The 26,978-nt window shown below is 40.2% G+C and overlaps 1 protein-coding gene across 2 annotated transcripts in view; it reads left to right on the forward strand.

Annotated features, from left to right (window-relative positions):
- Window positions 1–26,978, forward strand: part of Sytl5 (synaptotagmin like 5) — a 240,054-nt gene that overhangs the window by 28,171 nt on the left and 184,905 nt on the right. The window contains exon 3 of one of the 2 annotated variants that reach the window (XM_036175313.1): window positions 14,489–14,599. The exons of the other annotated variant lie outside the window; for it this stretch is intronic. The gene's annotated coding sequence lies outside the window, so the exon portion shown is untranslated. The remainder of the gene's footprint in view (window positions 1–14,488; window positions 14,600–26,978) is intronic. 2 annotated transcript variants of the gene reach the window in all.

Consider the following 26,978-nt stretch of genomic DNA (forward strand, 5'->3'; position numbering starts at 1 on the left):
CAGTCACTTGGCAAAAGGCATGAATAGAGTGCAGTACAAATTGGTCTCATTGATGTGGTCAATCTAACCTGAATACTAATGTTTTTTAAAATAGGCTCCAAATGAAATTTGGGAACAGTTTTTTTTTTTTTAACTACTGTGTGTAGACTTGATAGTTGATGTATTTGTAATATTGAAGCAATTTTAGCATGTTATCTCTAACAAGAGACTTTGATTATGATTGTGATTCCAATTTCAAGTGCACAATTTTGGCATTGATTTTAATCTTTTAAATTTTGGAAGGTGGAAGACAGATTTACTCTTCTTAAATATATGACAGTAAGAGAAGCTGAGGTTGACTAAATTTTGAACTAAAATTTAGATTGGTAAACACTGACTATTGTGAAGTATGTTATTTGGGAATTTTCTTTTCTATTTACCTCTTCTAAAAATAAAGTTCCCTAACAGTTTTGTAAAAGACTATCTCTAACCTTGTAGCCTATCACTATCTGCTGTTATGTTATAGATTTGCATGTTACCTATTTTACCTACTAAATGCAATTTCTACAAAGGCAAGTGTTCTCGCTTGTTTCTGCTTGCTATTGTATCATGCTCAGAATACCTACAAAGGTGCTTGGCTTGTTCTAGGTGCTCAAACATTTGCTGACTGTACCTATGACTGCATGCATAAGACAGGGCTATCAACATTCTGTCATGGGGGGCGGGGAGTGAGAGCTCACAAAGCCCCGCCCCTTCCTGAGGATTTATAGGCAGTTGATTGTAGCAAGGGGTAAAAGCACAGCAGGCTCCACTCCACTGGAGGATTGATTGGCAGTTAACTGTAGCTAAAAGGCATAGAGCTGATGAGGCCCCTCCATTCCCTGAGGAACTAAAGGCAATTAATGGTTGCTGGGGGAGGGGACATTTTCCCCAAACAGCAGGGTACCTATGCTCCGGTAAATAACCTCTTGCTTATGCTTCTTTTAGCAACTCATGGGTTTACCAAAACACAGAAAAAGAAAAGACAAAGTAGAAATGGAACCAGTTAGAGGAGAGGGACTCAGCCCAAGTGAGAGCCAAACAGGAAAGGCAGTATGATCAAAATCTATTATATATGTGTATGGAAATGTTATAGTAAAAGCCATCGCTGTGTAATATATGTCATGTACATGCATGCTTTGTATAACTATATAAATATAGTACATGAAAAGGGTGAAACCAAAGTACATATATAGTGCTTTTCTACATGTAAAAGTTGCTCAGGGATTAAAACATTCAAACACTGATCCCAAAGTGTCTTTAAGATGCACAAGGGGCAGACACGAAGCACTTATAGCTGAGTCCCGGGAAAGGAGCGGGGAGATGATTATAGTAAGGCTGTCCCCAGAGGGGCTGGCAGGATGGTGGCAAAATCCAGAAAACGGAGGGATTGAGGGCAAATGGAGGGAAGAGGAGCTATTTAATCCTCCAAGTCTTCCAAACTGAAACTGGTTTCTGACACTCTAAAAACCCTCTGATGGATGAAAACTTCAGAATTATAGATGCTTCTGTACCCAGGAACACTAATGAGGACATTCCAGATAAATTGCATTGAGAAGAAGGAGTAAATAGTTTTAAGGAGTTATTGATACAGGCAGTCACTGGGAGTATTATAATAGTGGAACTGGCCTGGCAGAAATGAGATACTCTTTTCTTTTTTTTTAAATTTTGAGGTAGGGTTTACCTATATGGCCCTGGCCAGCCTGGGATTCACTGAGATTCTCTTGCCTCTGTTTCTGGAGTGCTGGGATTTAAAGTGTTGGTCACAATATCCTGCTGAAACACTTGAGTCCCTTAATCAGATTGTTCAAACCGTGGACTCTATAGATTATAAAGGAGGAGGTCAATTCTCAATTGCTTCTAATCTTAAACAGTTTGGTGTAAATGTACCTTGTAAAATACTTAAAATAAAAACATTATTATTTACAAAAGAGTCTATGTTCACTGGATTATTAAATTCAATATTTATGTTTATAGATAAAATATTCTTTGATATGTGTTATGTAACTGACAAATACAACATTGCAGTTTGATAAATATAAACACACATATAGGTACATAAACTCACACATATGTGTATATATATATATATATATATATGCATATAGACACAACACACACACACACACACACATATATATATGTGTGTGTGTGTGTGTGTGTGTGTGTGTGTGTATGATACCAGTAACATATCACAGTTTCAACAGGAAATCTGTTTGGAAGCTAGCTTTTTCTTTTCTACATTTCCATATACATATATATGTATGCATATGTATGTATGTATTTATTTCTTAAAAGATTTATTTATTTATTATGTATATAGTGCTCTGTCTGCATGTGTCCCTACAGGCCAGAAAAGGGCACCAGATCTCATTACAGGTGGTTGTGAGCCACCATGTGGTTGCTGGGAATTGAACTCAGGACCTCTGGAAGAGCAGTTGGTGCTCTTAACCACTGAGCCATCTTGCTACATAGCCTTGGCTACTATGGAACTCATTAAGGAGAGGATAGATCAGGCTGGCCCCTCACAGAGACACACTTGTATCTCCTGGAACAGAAGGCTTAAAGGTGTCTGCTACCATATCCAGTTGAAATATATATTTATTTTTATTTCATATGTATGAATGTTTCACCTGTCTTATGTGCACCACATGCATGCCTGCTGCTCACAGAGGCTAGAGGGTGTTGCCATCTTTAGAAGATACAAATGGTTTTGAGCAGCCATGTGGTTGCTGGGAGTTGAACATGGTCCTCTGCAAGAGCAGTTAGTGCTCTTAATCACTGAGCCAGCTCTACAGGACCTCTTTTCTGCTTATTTTCTTTTTTCATTTTGGATAAAAGAAAACAAGCTCCTTTCTTTATCTTATCCTGAGCATTTCTTCAGTTTCCCTCTTTTGTTTGAGTAGTTATATTTCCTTGGAATGTGAGGCTTGCCTTTTCACAATTGGGTGTTACAATAGACTATGGTAAGTATTGTGTATGGTTCAAACTGTAAAGTTCTGCTTTCTTTCTTCCATTATAACTCTGTGCTGTTAGGCTGGTAGATGAACTACCTGGAAGCTCTTAGCAAAAGACTTTATGTGGAAGGCTTTAGTCACCATGTGGTCATCACGTGAGCTGTGTGTGCTCTTGGCTGCTTGAGGGCTCAGGAAGCTTCTCTTCAAAAATAGAAATTGGACTCACAGGCAGACTCTCAGTAGGGTGCCTGCCCTTTCCTCTTACAGCCCCTATGGGAAAGCGAGCAAGTGAGCCCCCTACAGGTGAGCACAGTCCTGAGTGAGCGTTCAGTTCAAATAGCCCCAGTTCAAATCTAACAAAAGCTTTCTTAGAAAATCCAGTTTATGAACTGCTTTTTCTGTGGTTTATCATCCTATCTACTTTTGATGGCTCTTTTCTAAGATCAGTTAACGTCTCAGTGTTTTGACCTGCTGATTGGTTTTAAAATGTGTTTGGGTCACTTGTTCACCTCAGTGTATGTATAATGTAAGAAATACACAAGAACTAATCAAGCTATAAAGAGTTATCTGCTTGTTGTTATTATGAAAAGATCTTTTAAAAAACGTTTTACTTGCTTAGTTTTTAAAATGAATAGTGAATATGTAGCTGGAGTTTTCCTGGTCCTGCCTGGCCCACAGTCAGGACAAATTTCTCTCACCCGCCAGTCCTGCAGCCACTCAGACCCAACTAAGTAAACACACTTATAAACTGTATGGCCATGGCAGGCTTCTTGTTATCTAGTTCTTCTATCTGAAATTAACCCATTTCTATAAATCTATACCTTGCCACATGGCTTGTGGCTTACCAGTATCTTACATGTTGGTACTCATGGCAGCAGCTGGCAGCGTCTCCTGACTCAGCCTTTCCTGTTCCCAGAATTCTCTTCTCTGCTTGTCCTGCCTATACTTCCTGCCTTGCTACTGGCCAATCAGTGTTTTATTTATACAGAGTGATATCTATAGCAGATATAGGTTACTGTTTAAAAAATATACTTTGTATGGTATTTGTCTATTGGGCATCACACACACACACACACACACACACACACACACACACACACACACACATGCACACTCACGCATAATAACAATCCATAAATGGCTGCTTGACATCTTCTCTTCTAACAATTTAAAATTTATGATGTTTGAGTTTTCTGTCTGTAACAAAGATTTAGACTAAGACAAAAAAAAAGAATATAAGAGGAATACCTCATCCCAATTATAAAAATCCAGTTTTAAAACTAATAAAATTCATCTATTTCAAAATTGTTAATGTTATAAAGATATCAGTGCAGGACTCTAACAGGGATGCCAGTGTTACCCAAGTAGGTTCTTTGGGACAGGCACAGACTAGACTGTCTAGGAGAGAGAACAGATTGAAATGCAGAGAGATCAAAAGTAACCATTTTATTGGGCACCCTGGTAGGGTGTGAGAGCAAACTCGAGTTGGTAGTGCAGTTAAATTGGGCATTTTATAAAATTCCTTAGTGCTCCCATCTTGTCTACCTCTAGTAGGTCTTTTCTTCTCCTTGGTTTTTCCCATGAGAAAGGAAACAGCCCTCTTAGGAAGCCCATCTCTGTTCTCCTTAGCCCTCTCTATTTTTTAAACCTTTGAAACTAGAACCTAATTCCTGTGTCTAAAGCAGTGAGAGCTTTGTAAATGATTGTTTTGCTCTTTGTGATAGATTCAAGAGAAGATTTTATGTTTGTTAAACAATTGTTTTATGTTTTGTACTGTTTGTTTTTCAGAATTTTTGACTATTTAGGAAATTGTCTCAATGTTCATTTAAGTATCAGTCTGTGTTAAGGTCTTAAATGACTGCTTTGTAAGCAGCTATTTTAAATTGATTTTTAGTACATTTAATGGCCTATGTATCTATGACTAGAGACATGTATAGCTGTGTATCTAAGTGACATATTATACAAAAATGTATGGAGTTAAAAACACGTAACAGTTCATACATGCAAAGTAATCAACAAAAGCTGCTGCTCAGTACAGTGCCTTCTCAGTAGCCCATTGTGGCTCCAACTAAGCAGAGCCAGGGGCACAGCAGGCTAGAGCATGCCCTGCTTCCCCTTGACCTGGGGCTAGGCTGAATACCCTGACCTATTTCCACCAAAGATAAAAACTACAAGAAATCCCTGTAATAGCACCCTGGAGAAAGAAATAATTCATGGAGATTATGAATTATGGAAGGCTAACAAGGAAATTCTTTCCATTCACAAAGGTATTCATCACTTTGGTCTTTTAAAGGAATAACTGCCACAGATGGGGGGCTATTTTCATACTATATTGGTCCTTGCTAACACTAATATGGGCCTCTGGAGACAGCCACTCTTTATATAAAAGTTCCATTGCATGTTTGGTATAAGGCTGTCCTTACAGACTTAAAAAGGATATCTGGCACTATGCTGTTTGTGACGTGAATTTTTTTCTTTCTTTTTTTTCTTTTTTGGTTTTTCGAGACAGGGTTTCTCTGTGTAGTTTTTGTGCCTGTCCTGGAACTCCTTTGGAGACCAGGCTGGCCTCGAACTGACTGAGATCCACCTGGCTCTGCCTCCCAAGTGCTGGGACTAAAGGCGTGTCTCCAAAAACCAAACCAAACAAACAAAAAACCCCAGCAAACTTTGTGGCATTGTTTCTTTGTATATGCTTATTCCCCAACCTTGAGCATGTGACAGCATTGAGAATCCACTGTCTACCATCACAGTGAAAACCAGAATCCTGGAAGCCAACGAATGAGTAGAACACAGTTGAAGTATTTTCAAAGCCACATTCAGAGAATTATCCTTATTTGACCCAGCTTGTGTTTCCAGGAAGAACATGTTCAAGACTGTCTTTATTGGATTGATGTGCATCTTGTACAGTATGGAAAAGTTTTTCTGCAGAGCATATCTCAAGTAGGCAGGGACAATGGTTGAACCTTGAAATTTCCTATGGTAGACAACAATTGGGGTACACAACAAGTTAACTAAGAAAAACTGTGGAAATGTCACAGTGGACACAGGCTCTCCTTCTGCCTCATTGATAAAAGAACTTAAAAATGCACAAAAAGAGAACTTGAGAACAATTTATTGGTGTCAGGAGAATAGCCTGAATGCTAAGGTAAAGGTGTTGGAGAAAGCAGATGGAAGAGCAAGAGACAGAAAGCTACAGTTTTAGGAGATTACACATAAAAAGGTAAATTGTAATGACAATTACCAAGGGAGGCACAATTTCTACAGTGGTATAGCCACTGGTCAAATGCCTATGTTCATGTAAATGACTGTTCATCTGTGTTCCTATTAGAAACTCTATTCATACTGGGTCACCTTGCTTAGTCTTACTACAACTTGATACGCCTTGCTTTGTCGCTATCCATGGGAGACCTCCCATTTTCTAAATAGAAATGGAGGAGGAGTGGATGGGGGGGCAGAAGGGAGGTGTGGGGGAGGGACTGGGAGGAGAGGATGGAGGGAAAACTTTGGTTGGGATGTTAAAAAAAGAAAAAGAAAAAAGAAACCCTAGGAAACAAGAAGTAAAAGGGGCCTAGTTGGAAGATCAGTGAGTGTAGGAAGGGATAAAAGAGGGTTTGGGGTATGAATCCAATCAAAATATATTACATACATGTGTTGAAAACATCAGAATGAAACAATTACTATATATACTTAACCTAGGTTCATAACAAAACAAAGAAAAATTATCCATCTTGGAAGACACACCAGGTGTACAGAGCCTTTATTTTATTATACTCTTATTATAGTTTTATTCAAGGGGTTAAGAAATTGCCCTCCTTCCAGGGTGGTGTGGACCTTGGGCGTAAAAAGTGTTTTACCCTTTCAGACCAAACAGGCAGGAAATATAATATTTGGTTCAGCCTTGCAGTCAGCCAAAACTTGCTCTATGTGACCTTGAGGTCAGGATGTGTCTAAGACAGGAAGGAGTAAGAGCTAACCGTATTTATTGTCTTCAGTTTTCCTTTCAGCTAGCTTTGTTAGCTTAGCACCAGGAAAGAAGAGGTAATCGTGTTACCATCATCAGTTTCCCTCCCGCTCCATGGCGGGGGGGGGGGGGGGGGGGGTGTTGGGGTCTACAGACTACATAGGAACAGACTCAGGATTGGTTTATGTGAGTGGCAATCATGTTAGTAACTTTTAATTGGCTAGGGTTAGTTGGGGCTTACAGTTAACATTTTGGGGCAGACCTGGACAATTCCCAGGCTTTGTCCTTGAGCTGCCATGGAGGCTGGCTGGCCTAGCACCTACTGACTGTAGGGGCTGACTCAGTGCAGAAAGGGAGCTACTGCAAGGACTGTGTCTTTTGTTCACGGCCCTCCCAGACACTGCTTGCTCAAGTCTCAGGAAACTGAAATTGAGGTCTGATCTCTGAGAGAAGACTGAGCAGCCTGTTTTGGTGTCTGCTCCATCCTTTCAACCCAAAGAACTGAAGGAAGCTGGGCATGGTGGTGCACACCTGTATCCTGATGTGGTGCACACCTGTATCCTGGTGTTCACTCCAGTAAGATCAGGAATTCAAAGTCATTCTCAGATAGTGGGTTTAAGGCAAGCCTGGGCTCCACGAGACCTTGTCACACAAAACCAAGCAAAACCAGAACAAAACAAAAGAGAACAGAAAAGAAATAAAGGATACCAGGCCTGGTAGTTCACAACACTTGAAAGGCTGAGGCAGTAGGATCACCCATGAGTTCAAGGCCAACCTGAGCTAGAAAATGAGACTCTGTCACAAAAGCAAAACAGAGAGAGAGAGAGAGAGAGAGAGAGAGAGAGAGAGAGAGAGAGAGAACTAAAGTGTCCAGCAGTGCCTTACCTGAAAGGCAGGGTGCTGATATACTCAAAGTACTTAAAAAATACAAAAAACTATTTATACCTACATAAACCAAAAAAATCAAGAGAATTTGTCACATGATGGGTGACTACTCAGTTAAAGAATTAAATGAAATCTTTTAGGCTGAAAGAAAAGACACTAGACTGTTATCCAAACTCACAAAAAAAAAAATATTAAGAGTAACTAATAAGGTAACCACATAGAGAAACATAAAAGCTAGTATAACTTGGCATTTTGTTTATAAGTTTTCTATCATATCTGATTCAAAAGGAAACTGTATAAATCCATAATTATAACCTATTAGAAGCTCTAATTTGTATAAGAATAATACTATAAGGATGGAGTATGGACTGGTGACAAACTGGGGCAAAAGCTTTTACATTCAGTTGAAATTAAACAAGTATTCATTACTGGACCTAGTGGTGCAAGCCCATAATCCCAGATGTTCAGGAGGCGGGGGCCAGAGGATTAAGAGTTCCAGGTTAGTATTGTCTGCAAAGTGAGTGTTGTGGGGTATCTACCCAAGAAGACTGCTCAGACATGGGTTTAAGCCAATAGAAAGGCTTTATTAACTGGCCAGCAACTACACTGGGTGTTCAGGATCCCAGTGTAGCCCAGAGGTTTCTCAGGGTGAGCTTTTAAGCACAAAAAGACCATGTTCTGGGTTGACATACTTCAGTTAACAAGAGCAGTTAGCCAGATGTGCAACTACAGAAGCCACAAAGCAAGCTATGAACTTCCCTGGATTAGGTCTTTGTTTTAGTTTTGGCAGGTGATGCTATCTATGCACTGAGTTTTATGGCCTGAATGTTGGATAATTTATATTCACTTTTGTTAGATACAGATTTCTATGGAGGTGATTTTCTTGATGGAATGTTATCTTACTAGAGAATGACCTCAAAATATCTATGTAGCCCAGACTAGTCGTCAGCCTATGATTCCCCTGCCTCAGGCTCAGCTCAGCTCAGCTCAACTGTCATTAGTAATCTATTGTTTCCTGATGCCAATAACTTTAAATTAAAAAGTAGCACAGTTTGGTAATGCTCACCTTGTTGTTCCTGAGACAGAGTTTCTCTCTATGGTCCCTCCACACCTGGAACTCACTCTGTAGACCAGGCTGGACTCGAACTCACAGAGATCCTCTGCCTCTGCCTCCCAAGTGCTGGGATTAAAGTTGTGCACCACCATGCTAGTGACACACACCTTTAAACTCAGCCCTTGGAGGGCAGAGGCAGGCAGATCTCTGTGAGTTCAAGGCCAGCCAAGCTACAGACTGAGGCACTCTCAACAAATTGAAACCAATCCTGCTTTGAGTTGTAGCATATCGCCAGGGAAGACTGTTCAAAAAATGGGTTTAAGCCAATAGAAAGGCTTTATTAGCCTGCCAGCAAGTACACTGGGCATTGGGAATCCAGTGCAGCTCCAGGGTTTTCTCAAGGTGAGATTTTAGGCACAAAACTCATGTCCTTGATTGGTATACCTCACTTAACAGGAGCAGCCTGGAGAGGTGGCTCAGGGCTTAAGATTACTGGTTGATCTTTCAGAGGTCTGAAGTTCAATTCCCAGCAACCACATGGTAGGTCACAGCCATTAATAACAAGATCTGGTGTCCTTTTTTCTGTTCTACATGCATACATATATGTAGGTAGAACACTGCAAACATACTAAACAAACATATTTTTAAACAGTGAGCCAGAAATGGAAGTACAGAACCCAAAAGCAAGCTTGGCACCTTTAAAGCTCCCCAGAACTGTGGACTTTGATGGATTGGATCTTTGCTTTCATTTTTGGTGGCTGCTTCTGTCTACATGCTGCATGTGTTATATACAGCCTCAATGGTACTTCCATCATGGAGTCAGTTGTGCTAAGGTCTGGGGGCCTGTTACATGAGTTCTAGACTAGCCTGTGAAACTGAGTGAAATCAGGTTTCAAAAATGAAAAGTCAAGAGAGAGGTAGGGACATACATAGTTCAGTGGTAGATCACTTATCCATCATGCCTCAGGCCCTAGGTTAAATATCTAATACAGAAAAAAAAGTTGGTTTAATTGAAATTTCTAAGGCGAACATTAATGAAATAAGTGAAAAATATATCTAAATAAATGACAGATGAATTAAGCTATATGCTATACAGAACCATTTTAACACAAAAAGGCAATAATGGAGGAATTGAGTAACAAGAAAAGCACAAGACGTATCAGAAATAAATATGAAAATTCCAGAGACAAGTCCTACTTTATTAGTAATATTGTTATATATAAGTGAATTGGGCTCTCCAATCAAAAGGCCTAAATTGGCACAATAGAATTAAAAATATAAATAACCAACTATATGGTGGCTATAAGAGACATTCTTTATGTCCAGTCACAAGTAGGTTGAAAGTTAAAGGTTAGAACACGATGCAGTATGCAAACAGTAATAAAAAGGGCTTAACAAAGCTATTCTATCATACAAAATAGACTTGGAGAAAGGCTGTTGCTGTAGTAGCTGGTGAGATGGCTCAGTGAGTGGAAGGCATGAGGACCCGAATTCAAATCCTCAGCACCCACATAAAAAGACAGGTGCAGCCATGCATGCCTCTCACCCTAGCTTTCTGGGCTTAGGGACATGCAGATCCTTGCAGCTTGCTGGCCAGCCAGCTCAGCTGGAACACTGAACTTCCAGCTCAGCGACAGACCCTGTCTCCTCTGGCCTCTGCATGTGTGTGCCCATGGGAACAGTCATGTATGCTTCTCCACATACAAACACCACCCCCACACAATTGTTGCTAGAGACAAAGAAGCACATTTTAAAATGATAAAATGCCAATGTGTTCCATCGAGAAGATATGGCAATTGTAAATATATACCCAACAGACACCCCAAACACCTCAAAACAGATGAAGCTGACAGAAAATGTCATAGGGAGTATTTTTGTGTTCATTTTCAGGAAGTAGTCTATGACAACCACATGTATTAAAAACTAGAAAAATTATACTGTTTTAATATTGGCATCATCTTGTTTCAGTAACTGTCATTTTGATATGTTATAGTCATCAATGGGTTGACTACCACTTAGATTTCATTACCACTTATTTTTGTGCATGTAAGTCTCTCTGTGTTTATGTTCCTGTGTACCATGTGTGTGTATGGGTGTATATGCAGTTTTGTGTGGAGGTCAAAGTTCAATCTTGGGTTTCCCTCCTCAGGTGCAGTGGACCTTTTGTAAAATTTTATTTTATAACAGGATTGCTCACTGCCTGGAGCTCTCCTGCTAGGCTAGTTTGACTGGCTAGGGAGTTTCAGGGGTCCACCTGTCTCTGCTTTCATTGTACTGAGATTATAAATGAGGACCATCATGCCCCACTCTTCCGTGGATTCTGGGCAATCAAACTGAGGTCTGTATGCTTGAACAGCAAATATATTACTGATTAAGCTATATACTCCCAGCTTCTTAAGACCTTTATTAAAATCTCAATAACAATTCATGAGATTTTAAAAGGTCAGAGAGCCTTTGCATCCAGACTGCTCATATTCAATATATTACCAACTTCTCTTAGACATCTGGAGGCGGCATATTCCTGACTGATGCTGTGATGACTGACAACCCTCAGAATCCTGCTTGGCCTACCAGAAATCTGAGGGTTCCTTTAGTGGACATTCAGAATGATATTCATCACCTACAGTTTGTATGGTTTGTGCTGTGCTTGAGAAGTGTTCTCACACTCCCCAAAATGTCAACTGATAGACATGAGAAGTATACTTTCTATAATGGTGCATCAGATTATGAGTCTCAGTCTCCAGAAGCTGTGACTATAATGAGATACTGTCGTCGTGGCTTGTTGTTTTCATCAAATTCAGTGGCTGCCTCTTAATCAACAGCTGTCCTCATCAGCAACTGCAACTCTGCAGCTACCAGCAGCTGGAATTCTGTCCCCTCAGGCCACTAAAGGAAACTTTATCTATATCTCTAACCCTCTATAGAAATCAGGATTCAAAGGTAAAGGTGAAATTCTGCTTGCTCAGAGAGGCTGAATAGCAAGTAGCTAACCTTCTCTCCTAGCTTGTGGCTCTCTAAAAAATCCAGCACCCGTCTGCTCTGCCCCCACTTAAGAACCCTAGCTACACATGGTTCCAATCCCTACCACTTCCTGTCAGCTAGTTGCTGACTCAGCCTCCTGACTACAGGTTAATTTTATTTAATCAAACAAATGTAACACGTCTTTGCGTTGTTAACAAAAGCAGTAGGAAAAAAATGTAACACACCTTAAAATAATATTCCATAGCAGTTTGTCATTTGGGACAGACTTTTTTTGAAGTAAAGTGATTGGACCTAACCAAAATACAAGCTCATAGGGCAGAGAACTACACCCAGTTGATGATGGAAGATGTGAGAAGGGAATGTGAGAGAGATTCAAAATAACAAAAGACTAGGATGCACCATTCCTAGCTTTGAAATTGAGAGGACAATGTGGGAAGAAGTGTAGATGTCCTCTAAGCCAAGAAAGGCAACCGGAAGTGAAAGGGAAAATATTTGCCAATAACCTTGGTGAACTTTCTGTTGAAGCAGATTCTCCCAACCAGAACCTTAGAGAACTTAGCCTAGGCAGCTGATGACCTAAGTCATGCCCACCCAAAGGTCTGACCTTCAGAATTATGAGGTCATGTGCTTAGTTACCTGGCAATTTGATTCACAACCCTAGCAACACAGTGAATCAATTGAGTACCAGTGAGGAGTTATCCTGTTAAATATTCTTTCTTCCTGTGAGCACATCAATCAGGTACACAGTAGATGTGAAGATGTCTGGGGCACCCAATGAGCTTTTCAAATGTAATATTTTACTAACATAGACAGAAATGGATTTAGTGATTGGCATATACGTGATAAATATTTTCTTCATTGTTTCTTCAAAGGGATTAGGCTATAATGCTATCTGGGGGACACATGGGCTAAGGTACTACTCCTGTACAAATTATTGAGAAATATGAAGGGCATATATGATCTACCTGCCCATTTTTAACCTTTTCACAGCAGTGTAGTAGTTTCACCGGACCTGTAGAATTTATAGGAATATAAATAGGGAAATCTTTTCTAGGACTGTCTTTTGTTATATGGTTTTCTGTCATAAAAAATGTTCCTGTGCCAGGTATAGGTGGTTAAAACTACCTTAATAGTCCTCCTGCTGTCCTACAAAGTAGAAAAGTTTTGCTCTTCAATGGAATCTCTCCAATAGCAGCAATCTCACCCCAAACTTTGGCATGATTCAGCCCATGGCTGGCTTTAAACTGTTGACAGAAACAGTTAATTACAATGATTTTTTTGTTCCTTTATATTTTCTCAACCTGTCTTTTCTAAGTCACATGCTTTAAAACTTTGGTTTGAATGGAAAATAATCTTAGAACTTACCTTCTGAGCTTCATTGTCAACTTTACATCTCTGAAGTTTCTCTCCGTCTTCACTTTCTCCTAGTCACCTCTCAATCTCCCTCTTTCTCTCCCCACTCTGCCTATAAAAGTGTGTGTATATTTATACATAAGAGTATATACGTGTGTGTGTGTGTGTGTGTGTGTGTGTGTGTGTGTGTAAATGGATTCTATAAGTAGAAGCATAGGGCCTGTTAATATTCTGATCCCGCCCCTTGGTGTCGCCCTGTGTCCTGACATAGAAGTCTCTTTTTAAGGAAAAACTCCACCCCTTTCCTCTCTATTTCCCTCCACTCTCTCTTTCTCCCTTCCCCCTCTCCCCTCCCTCTCTCTGCCTTTTTATCTCTCTATTATAATAAACTCTCCACGTGGCTGCAGCGTCTGGGTTTTGTATTCCTGGCTACGACCACCATGCTTACATGGCATGCATCTCCCCAGCCTGCTGCTGCATCTGCCCAGCATGTTTCTCTGCACGTTTGGGATACCCTTTGGAGGGGGGGTTGTGTCATAATAAATCATAACAGTTCCCACTTAGTATTTTCACTTTTCATCAGCTAAGCTCAGAAACTTTCAAAGATCAATTCTGATAAATTACCATGAAATAGTGAGACAGGCCACCTGGCAATTGTTTTTCATCCCAGTGAAGACTGAACTTCTAAACAATTTATTTGCTAGATCAAATACCTAGTTACATGAGCTTGCATTTGTACAAATATTTTGGCACTAAGTTTATGAGGTTGAGTTGAGAGATAATTAGTACTAGTTTCCTAGTACTAGTTTCCTTTTGCAGAAGTCATTCTCTCACTTACAATTTTATTTCTCTTTAAATTTTAAAATTACTTTTATGTGTATAGCTTTTTTGGCTGCCTGTAACATGTGTGCCTGGTGACATCAGAGACTGGAAAAGGGCAGTGGATCCCACAGAACTGGAGCTACAGATATTTGTGAGCTGTCATGTAGGTGCTGGGAATTGAACCTGGGTCCTCTGGAGTAGCTCTTAACCACTAAACCATCATTCCAGCTCCTACTTATTTCTTAAGCTTAACTTCTCATCATGATTTTCTTCTACATTTATTCCTTCAGCTTTCCCTTGCTGTGCTGATGCTGGTGTAGAATTTCTTAGGCAAGATCTCTGTAGGCAGTTGCAGGACTTGACTTGAGATAGTCAAGAAAAGTATTGCTAAGTGTGCAACAGGAACTAGATCTCTGTTAACTTTAACAGTGTCTTATGTGCTGTATGCTGTCATAGTAGGTGAACTGTCTGAGCTCCACGAGTCATACACTTCACTGCATTTGATGAAGTCAGAGAGGCCTGAATTTCCAAGGAAAAGTCCCTAAGCACAAGGCATCTGTGTATAAGGTAAGAAAGTGTTACATTTCCAAAAGTTTTATGTTCTAAATCATGTTTATGGTAGGTTATAAGTCCAATGCTTCTGAAGGCACAGCAAGTGTACAACAGTACATCCATCAAATACAATAATCTTGGGTGTTTGTGCACAAAGTAGGCCTGATGTTGCTATGCAGATTTGAGATCAACATTGGTGATCCTCTGATTTTTTTTTTGAAACAGGGAGATTATTTTATGGGAAATTTCCTCATTTAAAAGTGTCATATAATCTCAACATAATGAATGGGCAGGACAATAAAGCATTTTTCGTCTGGATTTAGACACTGGATCATTTAGTAATCATTGAAACCAAATTTTCTGAATTTTGGTTTCATAGGAATAATTATCCTTATTAATTCTTTCTTAGAATTCCAGATTTTCAGGTTTGATACAATCAGGGACAGTTCCAATCAATGGAGTAATTGTGGGAGTCTGCTGGAGTCCTGCTCTGACCTGGGTTCTTAGGGGGAGGAGAGAAAAATGAGGAAATGATAGATAGAAAGAAAGAGATGATAAGAAAGACAAAGACACACGATAGCTTTGGGGGGGTCCTGGGTCACTGTCACCTCCTACCTAGTCACCCTGACGTTTATTGAAAAGGGATTTTTATAATATGCCAAGGAGAGAGGCAAAAGCCCTCCTTCTTGCAAGATCAAAGCACAACATACAGCCAAAAGTAGACCCTTCCAAACACCTGGTAACCACGCCCCTGGCCAACTTATCTCATTAAGCAGTCCTGCTGGGCAAAGCAAGCTCAGATTCTGTGACCCTGAGTAAGGTCTCACTAGAGAGCCTCTGTGGGCCACCACAAGTAATGGAGTAAAAAGGGTTCAATCCTATCAATAATTGATCCAAATCAGATATTGATCAGCACTTGATCCTGATCTAGAGTTGATTCAGTCAGTTGCCAGTCTGATCCAGAATTGATCCAGTCTGAGCTGGATCTAAAATGTGGTTAATCTGATAAATATGGTTACAAATCAAGGTTTTGTTCTAAGTACTGGCTAATCTAATAAGGGCATTGATGGTGCCGAATTTTACCAGAGTTAATCATTTCAGAGCTTTATTTCATGGCTCCCCAAACTGAAACTGATTTAATCTGATGTTTGCTCTGACCCCCAGATAAGTTTATTGGGGTACTCAATATATCAACCACAGCTGAGGTAGCACATCTTTCTCATAAAATGTTCTGAAACTATAGTTGGTTAATCTTGATTGTTAACTTGTCTGTATTGAGTGATGCCTGAGATATTCGTAAAGCACATCACTGGGTATGTCTATGAGGGTGTTTCTAGATAGGAAAAGATCCTGAGGCCTCCAGACTAATGAGTTGACTAATCTATTGTTGGATTTAAGATTTGAATAGACATGGGAGGTATCACAGAAGATGCTTCTTAGTTGCAGAAAATTAAGTGATATCTCTCTCTCTCTCTCTCTCTCTCTCTCTCTCTCTCTCTCTCTCTCTCTCCCCCCCCCCCCGTGTGTGTGTATGTGTGTGTGTGTGTGTGTGTGTGTGTGTGTGTGTGTGTGATGTATCCTGTTCCTCTCCCCCTACCCTCTCCCTGCTTCCTGGATATGGGATGAGCGGCTCTGGCCTATCATACTCCATACTCTCTCTGCCATGATGTTTCACCTCAGGTATAGAAAAAAAAGCATCCCTCACATGATCCGTAAGCTCTGAAATTGTGATCCAAAAATAAATCCTTCCTCCTTTTAAGTTGTTTTTCTTGGGTATTTTGACACAGTGATGAAAAATGAACCCACACATCCCTTTAGTGTTCACCTGAGTATGCAAAAGACTACTTATAGCTGCTATAGCTACTCTCTGCCTTGTTGCTGTTTTTGTTTTGTGTCTGTGGCCAAGGAGGCAAGTTTATCTTGTACTATGGGGAAGGGACCCAAGCGCTTTTAACCAGAGACTGGCTGCTAAGGAGTTGTGGATAAAACCACCACAAGTTCTTTGCTCTTCTATTAAAGTATCTTTAAAATGTAAATTTCATTTTCAGTCACTTACCAGCTACTGTTCTTCTTGCTGATTTAGGATCACACATGGCATCACAGTACTAAAAATACCAAGCCACATCAAGGTCCAAACCATTTTCATATATATATATATATATATATATATATATATATATATATATATATATGTGTGTGTGTGTGTGTGTGTGTGTGTGTGTGTGTGTGTGTGTGTTCTTTTGGTAGAATAAGTTTCTAAAGTCAATTTTAATTGTGCCTTCTATCTTAGGAAATCAACTACTTGAAATTACATGCAGGGGAAAAATATCTTGATTTATATTTTACCTTAGCCATCCCTGTACTATGACTTTGGTTTTCTTGATGTTAAGGTCAACTATCTTGGTAGGCTTAAACTACCATTAAAATCATCAGTGTAGTATGTTTTTAATATTTTGAAATAATTCAAATGCATTATTCATACATCTGCATGGATCAAATATGACTTGTACAAGTAATCTTTATAGTAATAAGCCTTTCATAAACATAAACATGAATTATTTCATCAGTGCATTCTGTTCTGTCTATAATGTGTCAGCGTTTTAGGTACATATGCAGATTTTATGGCATTTTTCCTTTATGGTAATGGTAATATATCTCTTTAAAGAAAATATCACTTTATTTCAAACTTCTCTTAATTTTACCCACTGTCACCTCCTACCTAAATGAGTCATGTCAAGTATCACACGCCACTTCTTTTGACAATTACCTGATGTTTGAAGTAATTTTTATGCATTCTGTCACTTTCCCCTCTTGGTTCTTTGATGTATTATAAGCAGCATGCTCCACTGACTTCTGAGAAGAGTTTGTAGGAGGAGACTCAAATGGTGCTTATGCTTGTCTTTCAGCTCCTGCATCTAAGAATCTTCATGGTTTGTTTTCTCCTGCTCTGTTCATGGAGTAGGTCCACTCTCTGCTAAATTTCTGAATGGCCATTTCTTCTCATCTTCTCTGTCTTGTATGGGTTCTTCTGTCCCCTTCCTCATTGTTATGATACACTTTATCCTCAGATAAATTTAACCAAAGACTTTTCTGTGTGGAAATCTCGTAGATCGTAATGGAAAAATAGTCCAGTACCACGATCTTACAACTGCTTCCCACACCAACATAACCTCAGCCCATGGCAGGGAATTTCTTCTCAGGCTCCCCACAGTACTTATCTTCTTGACACTTTCTCTTTCTACTTGCTTGCTGTCACTTTAACTCCACTACCATTTCACTAATTCAGTTCTCCTTTCTGGTTCTCAATGATTTGTAATTAAACAAGGGCCCTGGCATCTTTCCACTCCAAAGCTAGTCCAGATCCATCATCACAATATAGTGTTTTCCTAACTGAGAAAGCTGTCTGCCTCTTGCCTGACTTGGATCCCTCTCTTACAGAGAGGAAAGTGCCTGTAGTTAGTATGACTTTAAGTACCATATTTCTTCTGTTATGGTAGTTAAAAGGAAAGATAATGGGATCTCCTTGCTACAGAGAATATTAGCACAGGTTTGGGAAAGAAAACCACGGTGAATTAAGAAATAAATACATCCTCATATTAACAAGGGGTGAGCACTGTAGATATAGGAACTATTGCTTGAGGTCTTATAGTGGGAGAGAGATTGAGCTCCGCTCCAAGGAAGACAAATGGTGATTTAAAATGGAGAAGTAGGGTGTTGATAGGATCTGTCCATGAGGGACCAGGAGCTAGCCAGATCCTTGACAGGCAGCGAGATAGGGAAGGCGGCTACTGATAAAGATGGCAAACTCTGACTTCTTCCTTTTCCTCCTGACAAAGGTCTAGTGGGAGTTTTCTCCCACCAGCGGGGCTCTCCTTCTGGCTGATATATTCAAAGTCAGTCTTGAACATGTTTACCTAAAGCTGTGGAGCAAACAGCTCCCCTTTCTTTGTTTAAGCTGCCCAGTCCAAAATTAGGGGAGAGGAACCCATGCAGGCCACCAAAATCACTTAACTCCCTCATGGATTTAGGTCACTTCTCTACACTGCATGGAGCTTCTCCTCTGCATACGCACTCGTGCCTGCATATGTGCATGTGTGCGTGTGTGCGTGCGTGCGTGCGTGTGTGTGTGTGTGTGTGTGTGTGTGTGTGTGTGTGTGTGATGGTCAGAGGACAAATCTCAGCAGTTGGTCCTCTCCCACAACAAGATCGAGCTCAGGTCACCAGGCATGGCTCCCAAACTGTCTCCCCTGGTCTGACTCAGAACTGTATTGAAGAGTGGAAACATGAGGAAGGTTGAGAAGCACTGACTTAGCAGGATTCTTGATTGAACTGGATTCTCTAAAGACAGCGGGGAGGTGGGGGGGAGCCCGAATTCCATCCTACTTGATCAGAGGGCTCAGCTGAGACTGACTAAGGTTTCATCCAAGGAGAGTATTTGCCGTTTTCCCTTCTTCATGGAAAAAACAGAGAAAACATTTTGTCTTGTGGACATAATAAATCCAATTCTTGGTTGGGCACAGCTTTTGTTCACTAGCGTTTTCAAAAATAACTGTAAAGGTTGGTTCCTAGACAGTTTTGTTGGATGATACAAGTTATCAGCGATTTACACGTGAGTATTTCTATGATGACAAATGAAACACAAAATTAATAGTTGCAAACTCAGTTTCTGAGTCCTTAAGGGAAGCAGGCATTGGTTTTAGACTGAGCTTAAAGCGTCTTGAGATGGTAGTGACAATCTGTCTAGTCTTCTGATTTGCACTTTGAATGCCTTCTTTGTGTTCTGATGGATTTTCTGAGCCTTTCTGCAGCATCAGGGGTGATCTGTTGCTCTGAGTTCCTTTAAGTTCATATTATGTCACCTACCTTTAGCTTAAATGTTTTTGGGAAAGAGATTAATTCTCAGAGATGCAAAATCAGTAGAGCTGGAGGAAAAAAATGAAAATACTAGTTTGAAAAATTATAAACTTGTATTAGAGGAGGCAAAAATAATTAGGAATTTTGTAAGGTTATGCTATAGGCTTTGTCAACTTGAGCTAGCTTAATTCACCTGAGAAGGGAATCTCTTTTCAGGGATTGCCCAACTCAATTTGGTATGTGGGTATATGTGTGGAGGACTGTCTTGATAGTTTTTCTTGTGAAAGAGCTCAGACCACTGTGGGCAGCACCATCCCTAGGCAGGTGGTCCTGGTCTGTATAAGAAAGATAACAAAGCATGAACCTGAGAACAAGTGTTCCTCTCCAGTTTCTGCTTCAAGTCCCTGCTCAAGTTTCTCTGCTTACTTCCCTTAATGATGTCCTCTGACCTGGAAGTATATATAAGCCAAATAATTCCTTTCCTTCCCTAAATTGCTTGGGGTCAGAATGATTTATCACAGTAATAAAAAGGAAATAGAACAGTGTCCCATTGAAACAAATTTCCTCCTTACATTATACCTCTTTTTAAAATTTATTTATTTTTCATTTTGAGAATTTTATATCTGAGCAACATATTTACATTGTTGCTGTATCCCTTCTCCCCAGCTCTTCCCATGTTCCCGCACTTCCTCTCTAATTCATGACATTTTCTATCATTATTAGTGTTATATACAGAGCCCCTACTGATTTCATTAATATTGCTATTAACCTATCAGAAGACTCATCTCTGGAGAAAACGGATTCCCCTTCTTTCAGCAGCCATTGGTTGTCTGTAGTTTCTTGTCTATGGGGGAGGGGCTTGAGAAATTTCCACCATCCATGTTGGCATGTTGACTGGTGTTATTAGGCAGGTATTATTTAGGCAACAGAATCGTTGAGATGTCCTGATCCTCTGGCTCATATAGTCTTTACATTCCTTCTTCCATATTTCCCAAGTTTTAGGTGTAGGAATTGTGTTATAATGTATCAACCAGAGGTGGGGAACTCACAGTCCCCATTCTCTTTATTTCAACTAGTTATGGATCTCTGGTAGCAGCCTCTCTCTACTGCACAGAGAAGTACGTTTTTAAAAACTGCACTTTTTTAATGAGTGATGAGATCTCATCTTTGTCATTGGCTGTGAGTGTGTCCAAGTGACTCTCAAAATGTTTATTGCCATTGTTTGAGGTTACCTCCCAGAACTATTGCTTACAATACCTCCTATTTTAGACACAGGACTTGGAGATATCCAGCTGGAACTGACCTAGAAGCCTCCTCCCTGAGGATTGGTTTTCATATTATCAGAAGGTGCTATGCAAGCTGCCAAGGGAGAAAAGCAATTATAGTCATGTCCAGCTGTCAAACCTACAAACCACAACAGTGACTAGCCAGGCACTATATTCCCAGTGGTGCTACTTTGAAGGTGACCAATGGCTGTCTAATTGCACTTAAGACCCCCCGGCCAGAGGAAATTAATGCCTAGTGCTGTAAACTTAGCCATCTGTGTCTGATGAGCTCATTCACCCTAGAAGAGAAGCTACTGTATTACCACCTTCCTACACCAGGACCATTTGTAACTGCACCCCCAAAATTTACCTTTAGACACACAGATGAAGTGTATCTGGAACCCTTCATTAAAGAATCTTTTTAATTTCCCTTTTGATTATTGTTTGCAAATGAGGTCTGGTCTCATTAGATTTTTGACCTGATTATTATATAAACACACCAAGAATGGCAATTGGTCACATAGGACTTTCAAAGTTAGACAACCTTTTGTTTGGTAGGGTGAGCAGAGTCTCACTCTGTAACCCAGGATGTAGTTTAATTTATATTTGTCCTTCTAAATCAGCCTCCAGGGTTTCAGGGATCACAGGCATGTGCCACCATTTCTCAGAGCCACTGAAACTTTCCATGAGAAATATCATATTAGGGTTTGGACAGACAGCTCAGATGTTAAGAGCACTTGCTGCTCTTGGAGAGGACCTGGTTTCAGTTTCTAACACCCACATGGTGGTTCATCATCTTCTTTAACTTCAGTTCCAGGGGTCATACATGTTCTTCTGGCATCTGTGGCCATTGCACACGGGTGGTAGACGGACATATATTCAAGCAAAACATTCACACACATAAAATAAATCTTAAAAACAAACAAACAAATCAAAGGTTTAGAAGCCTCTTAAGACTAAAAGGCTAAGTCGAGTACTTGCCATCAGAGTTTAGCTGCAATAGGTATAGATCAGGGCAGATATCTCTGTTGTTGAGATTTCCGTGTGTATATTGAGGTTCCTGGGAAAGCCAGAGAGTGACTCTCTGATGTGTAATGTGGGAACCTCACAAATCAAGTACTATCCTAGTATTCCAAGTGGGCATTTGTAAGTATTGGTTCCATAAACCTACTTTAGTTTCTTGAATCTGTCTTATATCTGATGCTAATATGATATTCAACCAAAGCCTTGATAATACAATTAAAGTTTTCAATTGTGTCCTATTATAACAGATTCTTACTGAAGTTTATACAAATAATTAATTGCCTTGAAAATTAGAATTTTAAAATTATATATATATAAAACAGAATGAGGAAGGGATGCTTAATTTTTACTTGCCAAAGGTATACCCCACTAAATTCTGTGTGTTATAGACAGTTTGAGAGAAAAGTGGAAATTTTTTTAATCTGGGGAAGAAACATTAACTGAAAATCAAGGTATCAAATAGGAAGGCCACAAAACTATGGTCATTCTCCTTAGAATCAGTTCTCCGGTTCTGCCTGTCTTAGGTGAGACATTTTATGAATCCCTGAGCTTTTTTAAATTTATTTTTTATTTTTTACTAGAGTTCTGGAAATATTTGTACAGATCAGTTTTATTGGTCAGAGATATATTTTGGAGTACTTCTTAGAGTTGAATGTTTTTGACGATGAAACACATTGGGATACTAGGGAATTTTGAACTTGAGAAAAGAATCAGAGTAAAACAATGACAGAGTAATAAAAGACCTCACAATGGTGACTGGAAAAATTGTCCAGAGGTTAAGAATACTGACTCCTCTTCCAGAAGATCAGAGTTTGGTTCCCAGCACTCATGTTGAGTGGCTCACAATTGCCTGTAACTCTAGCTCAAGGGGATCTTATATCCTCTTCTGACCTTGGTGGGAACTCACTGTTTAGCCAAGGCTAAGCTCACACTCTCAAGGATCATCTTGTATCAGCCTCTAAAGTGCTAGAAATACAGGCATGAGAAACCATGTATGGCTTTATCATTTTATTTTATTTTTTAGATAAAGCACACTGAGACATACAAGTATGATTGTATTTTCATTTTATTTTTTACATTTCCTAGGCCACTGAATCAAACAGTCCATTCCTCTCTCCTTTGATTGGTGTGTTTGAAACAATTTATTTTTAAAGTTTATCTCACTGTAGTATATGTTCCCTTCCACAACCAGTTTGAACCATGGTTTTTCATGATCTCATGACCTAATCATCACTCTCATGACCATTTGTTGTCTCAGAGACCCTGTTGTCATAGGCAGAGCTAAGATTAAGCAACAGAGCCTTGCTGAAAGCCCTATTTCTCCATGTCTTATATGTAACTTCTACCAAACATTCTCCCTTGAGAACTGGAAACCTCAAATGTTTTTAGAGAAGCAGATGTCATCATGTCTGTTTCTTGCTGGAAGAGGTTCACAGGCCTAGTGTTGTTGTTTGTGTTTTGCTCTTTTGGGGGCCACCACCCAGCTCCCAAATAAATCACACATGGAAGCTAATTCTCAATTATGAATGGCCGGCCTTAGCTTAGCTTCTTTTTAGCCAGCTTTCCTTGACTTTAAATTATCCCATATAGCTTTTGTTTCTGGGATGTTCCCATTCTCATACTTCTGTAAATCTTACTCTTACTCCATGGCTTGCTGGTCCCTGATGTCCTCCTCCTCCTCTGTCTGCTAGATCTCCTCTTCTCCCAGGTTTCTCCTTCTGCTTGCCAGCCCTGCCTGTTTCTCTCTCCTGCCTCATTGTTGGCCATTTAGGTCTTTATTAGATCAGCAGGTGTTTTAGACAGGCAAAGTAATACAGCTTCATGGAGTTAAACAAATGTAAAATAAACAGAAGTAACGCACCTTAAAATAATATTCTCCAACAGTCTAGGGTTTAGGGTGTTCTAGATCTTACTATCATTGCTATCATGGATATCTAGGGGCTCCCTATTAAAAGAAGGTGGACAACAGGTAGCAGTTGGTATTTCTAAGTCATCATCATTTTAAGTTTTAGTACTTGTAGTCTAGAAGACATCAGTTGGACCAGGAGGAAAGTGAGCAAGGGCCAATTAAATTAGCAATAAAGAGTCTATGGGGAGCAGTATAAGTTACAGCTGATTTTGTTGATAGAAATGTTATCCAAACTATTTGTCCCATTTGGTCCAGTGTAGAACATGATATCTGGGGGAGTTAGGCCAATGTCTCTGTTGAGTAATCATTTGAAACTGAATCTATTCAGTGATGGAAGAAACAAACTTGATTAGCCATTGAAGAAGCCAGGAACTGAAAATGTAGAACACCCATTGCAATCCTATTAGAGTGGCAAGAAGAAGCAGTCATGGCCATGCCTATTCAAACAGTGATTGGAAAATATGTCAGTGAGAACAAAGAACAGAGCATTAGGCCAAGAACAGAGCATTAGGCCAAGTACAGACCCTTCCAATCACCTGGCAACCATGCAAGTGGTCGAGCAATCCTCTAATGCACTTCTGGTAGGTTAAGCAAGATCAGATCTCACTAGGAAATCTTTGCAGGCCTCCACGGGGGACCCTTAGATTTTTCTTTCTATTTCTGACTTTTTATGATTATTTTGTGCAGTTTTTCTTTCTGTTTTGGTGTTTTGGTTGTGAGTCCCATATGTTCTTCATTGTTTTGATAACTTCATACATGAGCATTCTACTTGTATCACTCTTGCCCCTCCACTCCCCGCTGATTCCTCTCATGTCCCACTTCCAACTTCATGACCTTTCCTTAATTATTATTGTTATGCACACAAACACATAAACATGTGCACATGCATGTGCATGCACACACACACACACACACACACACACACACACACACACACCAATTTACTGAATTTGTTCAACATTGCTCAGATGTACATGTGTTTAAGGGTGACCACTTAGAATTGGACAACCTATGTGGACTCTGGCCTCTGATGAAACTGATTCTCTCTCTTAGCAGCCATTGACTACCTGTAGCTCCTCCTCTAGGAATGAAACCTGATGTAACAACATGGACAGGCCCCTTCTAAAGTGAAAGGATAAATCCTCAGTTTGCTACCCAGTAGGGATCTCTTGTATCTTGCATTGAGCATTTCTTTTTCTTTCTTTCTTTCTTTCTTTCTTTCTTTCTTTCTTTCTTTCTTTCTTTCTTTCTTTCCTTCTTTCTTTCTTTCTTTTTTTTTTTTTTTTTTGGTTTTTCAAGACAGGGTTTCTCTGTGTAGCTTTGTAGCCCAGGCTGGCCTCGAACTCACAGAGATCCACCTGGCTCTGCCTCCCAAGTGCTGGGATTAAAGGCGTGCGCCACCACCACCTGGCTGCATTGAGCATTTCTTGAAAAATCTTTTTTTTTTTTTTTTTATCCCACACAGGTGAGCCCAATAGGTCACATCATGAAGTTTGACAGCTGTCCCTTTTAAATTGGCCAAAGCTGGTCATCTCACCTATCTTAGTAGGTCTTTTGGAGTGCTAGGTTTCCTGGTTGAACAAGGTCAAGTTGAGAATCCTCCTGTGGGTTTGTTGAGTTTTGTTTTATAATATCAGGTATTTTGTTTTTATGATTATACTTTCCTTCGGGTGTTTAAAACCATGTAGATGGCCCAAATTAATCTCTTCTTTCCTCCCTCCTTCCCTCCCTCCCTTCCTTCCTTCTTTTTTTCCTTAGTATTTAAATTTTTTTCATTTTACATACCAACCACAGTTTCCCCTCCCTCCCCTTGTCCTGTTTTCTCCCATCCCCACCCTCATCCACTCCTCATAGAGGGTAAGGCTTCCCTCCCATGGGGAGTCAACAAAGTCTGGCATATCAAGTTGAAGCAGGCCCAAGCGCCCCCCCCCCCCCCCCCTTGTATCGAGGCTGAGCAAGGAATCCCACCATAGGGAATGGGCTCTAAAAAGGCAGTTCATGCACCAGGGATAAATCCTGGCCCCACTGCCAGGGGCCCCACAAACAGACCAAGCCACACCTACATTCAGAGGGCCTAGTTTGGTTCCATGTGGGTTCCCCAGCCATCAGTCCAGAGTCTGTGAGTTCCCACTAGCTTGGGTCAGCTGTCTCTGTGAGTTTCCCCATCATGATCTTGACCCCGTTGCTCATACAATCCCTCCTCCCTCTCTTTGACTGGACTCCAAGTGCTCTCAGCCCAGTGCCTAGCTGTGGATCTCTGCATCTGCTTCCATCAGTCACTGGATGAAGGCTCTATGATGATAATTAGGGTAGTCATCAATTTGATTACAAGGGAAGGCCAGTTCAGGCACCCTCTCCACTATGGCTAGGAGTCTTAGCTGGGGTCATCCTTGGGGATTCCTGGGAATATCCCTAACCCCATGACGGCTCCATCAAGATATCTCTACCTTGCTCTTCCTCTCCATCTCTCTCCCCCTACTTGAACATCCTGTTCCCTCATGTTCCTATCCCTCATCCCCTGCCCTTTTCCCCCTTCCCAGTTTACCCAGGAGATCTTATCTATTTCCTTCCCAGGGTGATGATTTATGGGTGTCCCTCTTAGGATTCTTCTTTTACCTAGTTTCTCTGGGGTTGTGGATTATAGTCTGATTATCCTTTGCTTTACATCTAATATCCGCTTTTGAGTGAGTACAAACCATGTTTATCTTTCTGGGTCTGGGTTACCTTACTCGGGATGTTTTTTTTCTAGTTCCATCCATTTGCCTTCAAATTTTTATGATTTCGATTTTTTTAACCACTGAGTAATACTCCATTGTGTAAATGTACCACATTTTTTTTTTATCCATTCCTCAGTTGAGGGACATCTAAGTTATTTGCAGGGTCTGGCTATTACTAATAAAACTGCTATGAATATAGTTGAGCAAGTGTGCTCATGGTATGATTGAGACCAAGGATTAACAGGAGCTGATAAAAACCGGACTTTCCAATTAAGTCACACTCACCCACAAAAGCTGAGTCTTGAGGTAGGTTGATCCCCAATTTTCTGAGAAACCACCATCCAGTGGTGATGACTGGATAGGAGACTTCCTGTTGGGCCTAGTGACAGAAAGCTAGATTCCTAGCATTTGTAGTTTTTTTTTTTTTTGTAATATTTGTAGGTACTTAGCCAGGGCTAGACAGGATTGCTTTCTTGTCCCAGTATCTGTGACCTTGAACACCAGGCCCTTTCTGTGTTTTGAGGTTCTAGGGTGTAGCAGCCTAAAGTTAATATTGGTCTAATTATCTGTCTTCCAGTAGTTGTGTTTTCCCTTCAGTATAATCATTATTTGTAACCAGAGGGGAA

Source organism: Onychomys torridus, chromosome X, assembly GCF_903995425.1.
Source record: "Onychomys torridus chromosome X, mOncTor1.1, whole genome shotgun sequence".
Classification (NCBI taxonomy): Eukaryota; Metazoa; Chordata; class Mammalia; order Rodentia; family Cricetidae; genus Onychomys; species Onychomys torridus.